Source organism: Scylla paramamosain, chromosome 37 (genome assembly GCF_035594125.1).
Source record: "Scylla paramamosain isolate STU-SP2022 chromosome 37, ASM3559412v1, whole genome shotgun sequence".
In the NCBI taxonomy this organism is placed as follows: Eukaryota; Metazoa; Arthropoda; class Malacostraca; order Decapoda; family Portunidae; genus Scylla; species Scylla paramamosain.
In genome coordinates, this window is record NC_087187.1 from 10,022,501 (window position 1) to 10,035,000 (window position 12,500).

A 12,500-nucleotide genomic window follows, 5' to 3' on the forward strand; every position below is an offset into this window, starting at 1 on the left:
TCTACATTCACCTTTTTCTACATAAGAGGTGGACTGGCCTAAGGCTACGAAAACTTAAAGAAAAATGCCCTATGAGGTTCCAGTCCCTAAAGAAAAGAGGATTATCCAAAATTGGAGAAATGTCTTGGAACCTTCCTCTGGAAAGTCTTAAGTAGGGAGAAAATAAATACAGAAGCAGGCAATGAGTTCCAAAGTCTACCATGCCAGATTCCCCACTCTTCTCAATTGTGTTTACATTTCTAGACGGGATGGATTATATAATGGTAAATACACGATGATTTCATAATCAGTTAGGTATAAAATTTTACTTGCCAGACATTATGATTATCAATGACCCCACCAGTCGTGCTCATCTGATAAGGGATATAGATAAAGGGAGGTATGGGAAGGAAACAAGGGTATGGAGGATGAGAGTAAGAGTAAAAAGGACAAGAAGATACGAGTAAAGGACAGGGAGAAGTAGAAACGGAGGGAAATGTAATAGAGTACATGAACATAAAAATAAAGGTTATGTATGGTAGTAGAAAGATATGTGTGTGTGTGTGTGTGTGTGTGTGTGTGTGTGTGTGTGTGTGTGTGTGTGTGTGTGTGTGTGTGTGTGTGTGTGTGTGTGTATGTGTGTGCGTGAATGTGTGTGTGTGTGTGTGTGTGTGTGTGTGTGTGTGTGTGTGTGTGTGTGTGTGTGTGTGTGTGTGTGTGTGTGTGTGTGGTGTGTGTGTGTGTGTGTGTTTATGTAGGAAGGACACTGGCCAAGGGCAACAAAAATCCAATAAAAAAAAATGCCCACTGAAATGCCAGTCCCATAAAAGGGTCAAAGCAGTAGTCAAAAATTGATGAATAAGTGTCTTGAAACCTCCCTCTTGAAGGAATTCAAGTCATAGGAAGGTGGAAATACAGAAGTACCCAGGGAGTTCCAGAGTTTACCAGAGAAAGGGATGAATGATTGAGAATACTGGTCAACTCTTGCATTAGAGAGGTGGACAGAATAGGGGTGAGAGAAAGAAGAAAGTCTTGTGCAGCGAGGCCGCGGGAGGAGGGGAGGCATGCAGTTAGCAAGATCAGAAGAGCAGTTAGCATGAAAATAGCGGTAGAAGACAGCTAGAGATGTAACATGGCGGCGGTGAGAGAGAGGCTGAAGACAGTCAGTTAGAGGAGAGGAGATGAGATGATGAGACGAAAAGCTTTTGATTCCACCCTGTCTAGAAGAGCAGTATCGATGGAACCCCCCCCAGACATGTGAAGCATACTCCATACATGGACGGATAAGGGCCTTGTACAGAGTTAGCAGCTGGGGGGATGAGAAAAACTGGCGGACATCTCACACCTAACTTCATAGAAGCTGTTTTAGCTAGAGATGAGATGTGAAGTTTCCAGTTCAGATTATAAGTAAAGGACAGACCAAGGATGTTCAGTGTAGAAGAAGGGGACAGTTGAGTGTCACTGAAGAAGAGGGGATAGTTGTCTGGAAAGTTGTGTCGAGTTGATAGATGGAGGAATTGAGTTTTTGAGGCATTGAACAATACCAAGTTTGCTCTGCTCCAATCAAAAATTTTAGAAAGATCAGAAGTCAAGCGTTCTGTGGCTTCCCTGTGTGAAATGTTTACCTCCTGAAGGGTTGGACGTCTATGAAAAGACGTGGAAAAGTGCAGGGTAGTATCACCAGCGTAGGACAAGAAGTCTGGTTTAGATCATTAATGAATAATAAGAAGAGAGTGGGGTGACAGGATAGAACCCTGAGGAACACCACTGTTAATAGAACAAGAAATTAAAGCAATAGGACGGTAGTTTGAGGGATTAGAACGGTCACCCTTTTTAGGAACAGGCTGAATGTAGGCAAACTTTCAGCAAGAAGGAAAGGTAGATGTTTACAGACAGAGCTGAAAGAGTTTGACTAGGCAAGGTGCAAGCACGGAGGCACAGTTTCGGAGAACAATAGGAAGGACCCCATCAGGTCCATAAGCCTTCCGTGGGTTTAGGCCAGCGAGGGCATGGAAAACATCATTGCAAAGAATTTTAATAGGTGGCATGAAGTAGTCAGAGGGGTGGAGGAGAGGAAGGAACAAGCCCAGAATCGTCCAAGGTAGAATTTTTAGCAAAGGTTTGAGCGAAGAGTTTAGCTTTAGAAATAGATGTGATAGCAGTGGTGCCATCTGGTTGAAATAGAGGAGGGAAAGAAGAAGCAAAGTTATTGGAGATATTTTTTTGCTAGATGCCAGAAGTCACGAGGGGAGTTAGATCTTGGAAGGTTTTGACACTTTCTGTTAATGAACGAGTTTTTGGAGAACAGACTTGGCATGGTTCCGGGCAGAAATATAAGGTGCATGAGATTCTGGTGATGGAAGGCTTAAGTACCTTTTGTGGGCCACCTCTCTATCATGTATAGCACGAGAACAAGCTGTGTTAAACCAAGGTTTAGAAGGTTTAGGTCGAGAAAAAGAGTGAGGAATGTACGCCTCCATGCCAGACACTATCACCTCTGTTATGCGCTCAGCACACAAAGACGGGTCTCTGACACAGAAGCAGTAGTCATTCCAAGGAAAATCAGCAAAATACCTCCTCAGGTCCCCCAACTAGCAGAGGCAAAACGCCAGAGGCACCTTCGCTTAGGAGGATCCTGAGGAGGGATTGGAGCGATAGGACAAGATACAGATATGAGATTGTGATTGGAGCAGCCCAATGGAGAAGAAAGGGTGACAGCATAAGTAGAAGGATTAGAAGTCAGGAAAAGATCAAGAATGTTGGGCGTATCTCCAAGACAGTCAGGAATACGAGTAGGGTGTTGCACCAATTGCTCTAGGTCGTGGAGGATAGCAAAGTTGTAGGCTAGTTCACTAGGATGGTCAGTGAAGGGAGAGGAAAGCCAAAGCTAGTGGTGAACATTGAAGTCTCCAAGAATGGAGATCTCTGCAAAAGGGAAGAGGGTCAGTATGTGCTCCACTTTGGAAGTTACGTAGTCAAAGAATTTCTTATAGTCAGAGGAGTTAGGTGAGAAGTATACAGCACAGATAAATTTAGTTTGAGAGTGACTCTGTAGTCGTAGCCAGATGGTGGAAAACTCGGAAGATTCAAGAGCGTGGGCACGAGAGCAAGTTAAGTCATTGCGCATATAAACGCAGCATCCAGCTTTGGATCGAAAATGAGGATAGAGAAAGTAGGAGGAAACAGAAAAGGGGTTACTGTCAGTTGCCTCAGACACCTGAGTTTCAGTGAGGAAAAGAGGATGAGGTTTAGAAGAGGAGAGGTGGTGTTCTACAGATTGAAAATTAGATTTTAGACCGCGAATGTTGCAGAAGTTAATGAGGAAAAAGTTGAGAGGGGTGTCAAGACACTTAGGTCGTCGACAGAAAGGCAGTCCGATCTGGGGACATTTATGGTCCCCTCCCCAGATGGGGACTCCGAGGCTGGTGTAGGAGCCGCCATGATGATTTTAAAATTTTTTAGTGAAGGGTGTGTGTGTTATTAGGTGCTTGTAGTTTTGTGTGGAAGAAGAGAGTTGTCTTTAGAGGGCAGGCTGTGACTGCCCCCTTGTGTTGTGAGACACAAAGGGAAACGTTCAGTGAGTCACAGCTGGGTTTAATGATAAGTTCACAGCACCCCCTGAACAGTGCTTTAGACCTCACTAGGAGTAATTATCGTTTCGGCAGGTGTCTACTACCTGTGTGTGTGTGTGTGTGTGTGTGTGTGTGTGTGTGTGAGAGATAGAGAGAGAGAGAGAGAGAGAGAGAGAGAGAGAGAGAGAGAGAGAGAGAGAGAGAGAGAGAGAGAGAGAGAGAGAGAGAGAGAGAGAGAGAGAGAGAGAGAGAGAGAGAGAGAGAGGGTACATACATAAGGAGAAAAGATAAAAGGAGATATAATGATCTACAAGGAGAAAAGTCGTGGGGGGTGGTGATAGAGACGAGAGGGAAAATTATACACTGTCATTTATTGTCATTCTCGGCGAGACCTTCCTCTCCTCCGCATCGCAGGGCAGGTATCTCATAGGTAAGCACTCCCCTCCCCTTACCTCTTTCCTCCTCTTTCTCTCCTTGACACTTTATTCTCGTGACACTCTCCCTTCCTATCCTAACCTTTAGTGGAAAAGAAGAGAAAAGAAAGGTAGGACAAAAATAGAAAACATGCAGAAACGAAACTAGTTGAGGTTACATAAGAACTAACAGGCAGGTATCTCATAGGTAAGCACTCCCCTCCCCTTACCTCTTTCCTCCTCTTTCTCTCCTTGACACTTTATTCTCGTGACACTCTCCCTTCCTGTCCTAACCTTTAGTGGAAAAGAAGAGAAAAGAAAGGTAGGACAAAAATAGAAAACATGCAGAAACGAAACTAGTTGAGGTTACATAAGAACTAACACCAGAAATTTTTTTGGGCTAAGGCAGAGTTCTTCAACCTTTTTTAAGTTCATGCACCCTTCCCTGAGCTTTTGAGAAATCCATGTACCTGGGGACGTAGAACGGCTAATTACAAAAAAATTACATGAATATTTAACGTTTCTCTCTAATTTCAAAGACTGAAAATACATGCGTAAATAAAAGTACTTTAAAAATAGGAAATAGCTACTCGGTTCTAGATAAGAGTTATATAGGTGCTGAATATACTCGTATAATAAAATGAAGTGCCACATCTCAAAGCCGTGAGGCACGAGTTGCGTCTGAGTGTAATATACTAATATAGTTTTTCACTTGAAGAGTATATAGTCAAACTACCAAAGCAACATAGGGTGATTCTTAGTAAATTAAGGACTAATAAATATAAACTGCCAATTGTAACAGGCAGGTAAAACAGAGCACCAAGAGAGGAGAGAGTATGTTATAAGTGTAGTGATAGGGTAATAGGAGTATCGTGTATTGTTAGAATGTGAAAATCAGGAGATCACAGTGTTAAGAAATAGATATTTACCCATGTATCATAGAAATAATCCAAACAGGCATATATTTGCTAAGCTACAAACAAAATACTATGTGAAATAGCACAATTCGTCAAGTCAGTATTTAATATTTTTCGTTGAATCTCATGTAGATCATTTGTTATAATACATGTCTGTATACACGGGAGCTGTGCTCCATACTTTTTGATAAAAGGTTTGAGCATAATAAACCTAAGACTCTCTCTCTCTCTCTCTCTCTCTCTCTCTCTCTCTCTCCTCTCTCTCTCTCTCCTCTCTCTCTCTCTCTCTCTCTCTCTCTCTCTCTCTATTACACACTCACTAGAGAGGTATCGGATGACCGCATCCACATCCGCATCCTCGGAACATCCGTATAGCTTTCAACATCCGCATTCGCAGTTCGAACAAATGAAACATCCACATCCACATCCGCATTTCTAATGAAATAAATATCTGCATTCGCATCCGCACCACACACAGAGGATGTGGCGGATATATTTCATAAATTACAGACTACAGAGTACAGAGTTTGCAGAGTTGAAGAAAACGAATTAAAGCATGTTTATTTAATTATCTACTAATTACATCTTTTATTCATTTCCTTTCAAATTTACACAACCTAATGCATTAAGAGTTTTAAAGAAGGGCAGAAGGAGGGAAATAATTTTATATAGTGACTATGTATGTATCACGTAAATATGTAAAAGTATGTATGTGTGTACTATGTAAGAGTATTGTATGTATGTGCCGTATGTAATATTGCATAAGTAACTGGATATGAAGCAGCCTGGCTGGCAAGGAGAGAGAGAGAGAGAGAGAGAGAGAGAGAGAGAGAGAGAGAGAGAGAGAGAGAGAGAGAGAGAGAGAGAGAGAGAGAGAGAGAGAGAGATTGTGAATGTGTGTATAACTGAGGTGTGTGTGTGTGTGTGTGTGTGTAAACAATATGCCGGTATTCATGCATTATGCATGTCTGTTTATGCACGTAGACCTTACTTCCTCTTAAAGTTCACAAGAAAGATTTCAGCGTTTCCTACTTAACTTCAAATTATGTACAAAATGACTGAAAAATATAAACTGGCAGCGCTGAGCACTTATCGCCAAGTGTCGTTTTGTGGCAATAACCGGTTGTGGTGTAGTGGGCGTATTTAAGGGGATTTTTCTCTACGCAAGTGTAATTACCTCATAAAAACAGGCATGAAATTTTTAAATTACAAAATACAGTATTGTGCAACAAAAGCATCCTGATGGTGCGCACACAAGGAGAGCTCACACGAACATGGAATAGTTTATAAGCGTCTCCTATACATATACCCCATCGATGCGTCGCACTGCATTCGCAGTGTAGTCGCAATGGAGTGGCAGCGCATTCGCAAAGCGTTCGCATTGCGTTCCGCAGCACGTTCGCCAAGCATGAGAGTCGCCACACAATTCGTAGCAGTCGCCGTTCAGAAAGTCGCAGCAGAGTCGCAGCGGAGTCGCTATCAAAATTCGCCAATGTGTGATTGGGGTTATAGGTTAGGTGAGGTTAGATTAGATAAGGCAATGGAGCGTTTTTGGCTACAATACTTACCTCCCAGTGAGAGCAGCCACAGGGAAGGGGCGTCTTATCTGCAAGTGCCAGTGATGGTATTTATAAAGTATTATTAACTATTAATTAAGTAATTTTCTATAACAAATGCTTTTAATAGAGGTCGATGAACGCTTTATGAAGAGATCGCCTCATGTAGAGTTTGGAGACACCATTTCAATAACATTCAAGCAAATAATAGATCTGGTGCATCCTGGGATCAGACGCAAGGAGGACTTTACTGACAATTAACATGTTTGTCCCTGTACGTGTACTTAATTTGGAGAAGAAAAGTCAGTTTAATAAGGACTGAAATGATTGTTACTAACAAAAAAATCTATATGTATAACAATAAAAAATAATGTATTCTTCACTAGTAAAATTAATTCTTAAATTGCAAAAAAGATATTGATGCTTAACGAAAATTTATATATCACTAGCAAAAGATAAATTTGTTATTAGTAATATATTTTTTTCTTTTATTGTTTAATGAATTCTTACATCCACGAAAGCATTAAGGTTTTAGGCAATTTACGTACGATATTTCTTTAAAAAAGTTAAAATTGCTTTCGTCTGCCATTCGTAGTTTTTTCTCGAAATATACATGATAAATATGCATTATGCACTAAAATTTTTAGTCTCTCTTCATAAATACGACCTAAAAACACACTGCACCTGCCTTCAGACAATTCGGGTGTGTGTGTATGTGTGTGTGTGTGTGTGTGTGTGTGTGTGTGTGTGTGTGTGTGTGTGTGTGTGTGTGTGTGTGTGTGTGTGTGTGTGTGTGTGTGTGTTTGCATAAACCAGTCACTGGGAGAGCCGATGGCACTGAAACAGCAGGTGACATGTTTGTCTGGAAAGCTGGATGATGCATTTAAGGTTATACTCGTACACCAACAACAACTGTTCTTGGAGATTCTGAACAAAAGGCTGGAAATAAAATATAATCATAACCAGGGTATCTGAGGATCCTGACGAACTTGACAACACAGACAACGGAAAAATTGAGAACGTGCTACAAGCGGCGAAGTGCACCGAGATAAATAGACAAGAATGGGAGGTGAAGCGTCTTGGTAAACCGAACGAGAGAAAAATGAGACCTCATCTTATTATCGTGACTGACCAAAAAGAGAGAGACATTATTTTAGCAAAGGCAAAGAATTTAAGGAACGCCGGTCACCTACTGTCAAGAGTCTACATAAAGAAGGATGTTCATCCCGCCGTTAGGAAAGAGACTGCAAGGCTGCGGAAGAGGTAAAGAGAGGAAAAGGAAAAAAAACAGAGAATGTCGGAATGAATATCAACTACGACTGGAAAGCTCGAGTACTGCTGCGAGATTGAGTAATAATCGATAGGTTCACACATCAGTTTTTCTAGATTCTCACCCCCTCTGTTAACTAAATCTATGCTCATGGAACATCGGTGGCCTTAAGGATAAGCTTCAAGAGCAGAAAATATTTGCCTTTTTACTGAAGTACGACACAGTATGGATTCTGGAAGCAAAGAAATACTTCAATCTGAGTGTCTCAGGATTTACCATAGATACCAACGTTTCGAAAGAGGACCATCACAGAGGTGTGGTAGTGATGCCTGTGAAGAGGAAACTGTCAAGACATGTCACCCAGGTGGATACAACAGAGGAGGATCCGATATGGGGAGCTATATCATGGCTTCCCAAGATGAAACTAGGTGGTGTTTGTATACCTCCAAACGACTCTCCTTACAATCCAGTGTCCTTGCCCGCCAAACTGCTGGATCAGAAAAAGGTGTTGTGCTAGGTGATCTCAACGCACGCATAGGAACACCTTGCATCATCGACAGTAATGGCAATGACTATCAATACCAAGATGTGAAGGGCGAGGTAGTTAATGAGCATGGCAGGACATTGTTGAACATGTGTGCCAACAATGGACTAGTGGTGGCAAATCATCTATATCACAGTGGGAGACTGCTCGGGGGAGATTTTTCATTCAGGAGACGTAACCTGGATAAGTGAAATAGATTTATACATTGTAAAAGGAATATGTGTGGATATGATCTCAGAAGTTAAGGTAGATCACGATATTCCTGGCTTTAACCATGCGCCGCTGTGTGTGGTCTTGCCAGTTGCTGCAGGTGAAGCCGTGTCTCCTGACGAGCTGCTCCTCAGGGCCTCCTTGCTTGGGAACAAGGATACAGACCTGAATATCAACCTAAGTTGTCAAAGATTGTGGCTCATGGAGATGTGGATAAGGAGAGTTTAGTCAGAGTATTGCAGACTGTTCAACCGCCAGCTGTGACAGAAAACGTATGTCGAGGGCTGTCACTTCATCACTGAGGCTGCTGACAGCAATACCAGGCAGCGACACTCAGCTATGGAACACACGTGGGACACTTCATATCCGAGATGGAAACGTTTACTGGACACTAACGACACCAAATTAATTTAGAAATCTATTAACTGGAGAGAAGCTGATGAAAATAACAACAAAGAGCCCAATGAAGACTAATTTAAGAAACATTTTGAAAATTTGTTAAATCCAGAGAATGTTGAGTGTATCGAAAGTGACATTAGTGATGCACCCTATTTGCCAGTATTAGATGACCAATTCACTGGTGGAGTCGATGCAGGCGACCAAAAGTGTAAATGTAAGTAAGAGATTGCAGTTTATGTTTTGGTATAATTAGGATGTTACCTGCTTCTTGGTCCTTAATGTTATTCAGTATGATATTCTGTGGATCATTATACCCTCAAACGTGGTGTTATAGTAAACTTGGTGTATTCTGGGAGTAGGGTGCTGTCTGGAAACTGTAGGGAATAAGTAGTATGGATACACTAGCTAAGATATTGAACATAATGATATTGAACAGACTGACGGTTTGGTTTAATGTTGATAAAAATCAAACTGGTGCACAAAAAGGTAAAGAATTTCTTGAACAAATTTTGTCTCCGAGACTATGCGACTACTGCGACTACTGCGACTATGCAGTACATAAGAGGAAGAAACTTTATTTATTGTTTATTAATTTTATCAAACCTTAAGATAGGGTTCCCAGAGATAAATTAATACAGCGTTTAAGAGACTTAATGGCAACATGAATTGGTATAATAGTATAGCTACCCGTAACACATAACTATGAGTAACAATTAATTAATAAAACATTTACAAATGCACAAAACAGATAATCTAAAAACCCCTATATTAAACCTATGATGCATGGTATGTCATATCATTTATAAATACAAAGGACCGTATATACATAATAGCATAATTTTTGCAAGTTTGTATGTTCACTAAACTCCTGCATGCTATTAAATTCCAGCAGTGAGTTGTGCCTCCTGCAATGCTCACTGAGTGAACACTCGAGTAGTACATGTTTTTCAGTCTGTACACTTGTCCCATCACAGTGACACTCACGTTCCATTGCTGGTGTGCGACTCCACCGACCCACCTCAACCCTTAGGTGGTGTGACATAAGCCGCAGCCGAGTTAAAGACTTGGGCTTGTAGTATGAAATATACATGTCTTTTCTGTACACTGGATGGACTCTCATGAATGGGTTCACCTCGGTCACAAAGAAATGAGCTTTGTGGCACCAGGCGCTCTTTCACGCACAGAACGTTCTATCATTTCCAGATTTTTGATGTCACCATTCGCTATCGTAGATGATTCAAGAAATCGAAAGCCAGGGGTATTTCTTTCCCTACAAATGTCATATACATAATGAAACGGTCTTTCACTATCATTATTATTTACTTGTGACAAAATTAATTTCTTCCTTCTTTCAGCTAAGACACAAATTCACTCTTGTGTTTCTATCCACTCTTAGCAAACAATCATTTTATTATACTGCTTTTTTTTATACCTTTCACTTTATTTGTTAATCAAGATTCCGAGCTGTGCAGCAGGGCACTTGTCACTGCTGCATCGAACACTTTCCTCTTAAACGTTAACAGCATTAAAATATTGCAGGCACAAAGTATAGCAAATTTATTTATAATTGCTTAGCTCGCTGTTTCATGCAGTTCCAAAACTGTTTTCATGGAGGCCGAGTCAGCAAACCACGCCCCCACATACAGGCACTGGGCGGCGTACTCTGTTGTTATTCCGTCACTTGAGAAACACTGTTTGTCATTCTGTTGTCCATTAATTACAAAAAAAAAAAAAAAAAAAAAGTTTTATTTTCGTTGGTCATATCCATTTCACTATCATTACAAAATTCGCACACAACTTAAAATTTTTCTTAGACACATTTCTCTGGATGTAACAAGTACCACAGCATCATCCATTAATAACATGGCATGAAGACTACCAAGGAAACCATCTGTCACTACAGCTCTTCTAAGCATATATATATATATATATATATATATATATATATATATATATATATATATATATATATATATATATATATATATATATATATATATAGTTAGTTATCTAAATAATAGATAACTAACTGGATGGCACACCTTGGTGAACACCAATAGCAGCATCAGTCATTACTGATTTCAACATATTCTTTGTACGGGTATACATCGCTTTAATAGCTTGTAACACCGCGCGACCACATCTTAAGTAGTAATGTAGGCATGTTAGGAAATATTACGCTATTTGCCTTCTACATGTTATGATTTATCATTCAGATTGGACCAAAATTATTCTCGTTATGCATTTATTGTACACATCTTTTTGTGAGATTAAATTTTTTGTCAATAAACTGTGTGCATGGGTTGGTGGGTGGGGGGGGGATGAGAGAGAGAGAGAGAGAGAGAGAGAGAGAGAGAGAGAGAGAGAGAGAGAGAGAGAGAGAGAGAGAGAGAGAGAGAGAGAGAGAGAGAGAGAGAGAGAGAGAGAGAGAATGTAACGGTGTCACATAATAATGTGTATTGTACTTATTATTTTCCTAGTTAGCAGCAAAAAGTGTATGTATACATGTATGTATGAGTGTAGGTAGTATGTGTTGGCGGACAAAGTGGGGCTGACATGATCACGCCACTCTGCGTAACACACCATGGAGTCCATTTGTTGCTATCGATAAATAATTCGGTAGCACCTACATCATACTATCTAAGATCCTTCGTAGTTAATCTCTCTCTATTTCTCTCTATCTCTCTCTAACGTATTTTGGCATGTATTATTCTTAATTATTAGTTTTCCTTTGCCTAATTTATGTAATCATGAATATATGCATATACTGTATATGTGGTCAACTCGCCAATGTTTCTGCTGTCAGCACTTTTAAAAGCCGGCTCGAGCGGGCTCCGGCAGTCTCTTGTCAGATTGTAGTTGTGTACCACGTAGAAGACTGCGTTGTGTCGTACGCGCCACAACCTTCTCCCAGAATTCTGTGTATATACTTAAACATATATATATATATTTTTTTTTATATATATTCACCTTTGAGATTCACTTGAAAATCACGGAAACTCACCACGAGTGACTTTACCTACAACAGAGAGGTAAGAAACTAATTAACAATGTCCTGGGGGTAAGTGATAATTCAACACCCCGCTGAAAGAGAGAGAGAGAGAGAGAGAGAGAGAGAGAGAGAGAGAATGTGTTACTTACACAAGAATATAGCACGAGATGTTAGTCTAAGACTAGAAAAAGGTCGGGGTGGGAGGGACAACACACATGTGAAATACGTTACGCGCCACATCTCTCCCTCCATTCTCGGCGAGACATTCCTCTCTCCCGCATCGCAGGACAGGCATCTCACAGGTAAGCACTACCCTCCCCTTACCTCTTTCCTTCTCTTTCTTCCCCTGACACTTTATTCTCGCGACACTTTCCCTCCCTGTCCTAACCTTCAGTGAAAAGAAAAAGGAGAGAAGATATGTCTTGATAGGAAAAATAAGAATAAGGACCATTCAAAGAGATAAAATTACTTGTTATATATATATATATATATATATATATATATATATATATATATATATATATATATATATATATATATATATATATATATATGAAATATGAATACTACACTAGTGAACTACATGTAGAAGAGGATAAAAATATCCGTATAGCAAGGTTCCTCCTCTTCACCCTCTTCTCTGCCAGC

General features: G+C 40.4%; 1 protein-coding gene across 1 annotated transcript in view; it reads left to right on the top strand.

Moving 5' to 3' along the window:
• Nucleotides 1-4,160: 4,160 nt before the first annotated feature.
• The window catches only part of LOC135091478 (creatinase-like), a 61,708-nt gene continuing 53,368 nt past the window's right edge, over nucleotides 4,161-12,500 (top strand). The window contains exon 1 of the mRNA XM_063989144.1: nucleotides 4,161-4,172. The gene's annotated coding sequence lies outside the window, so the exon portion shown is untranslated. The remainder of the gene's footprint in view (nucleotides 4,173-12,500) is intronic.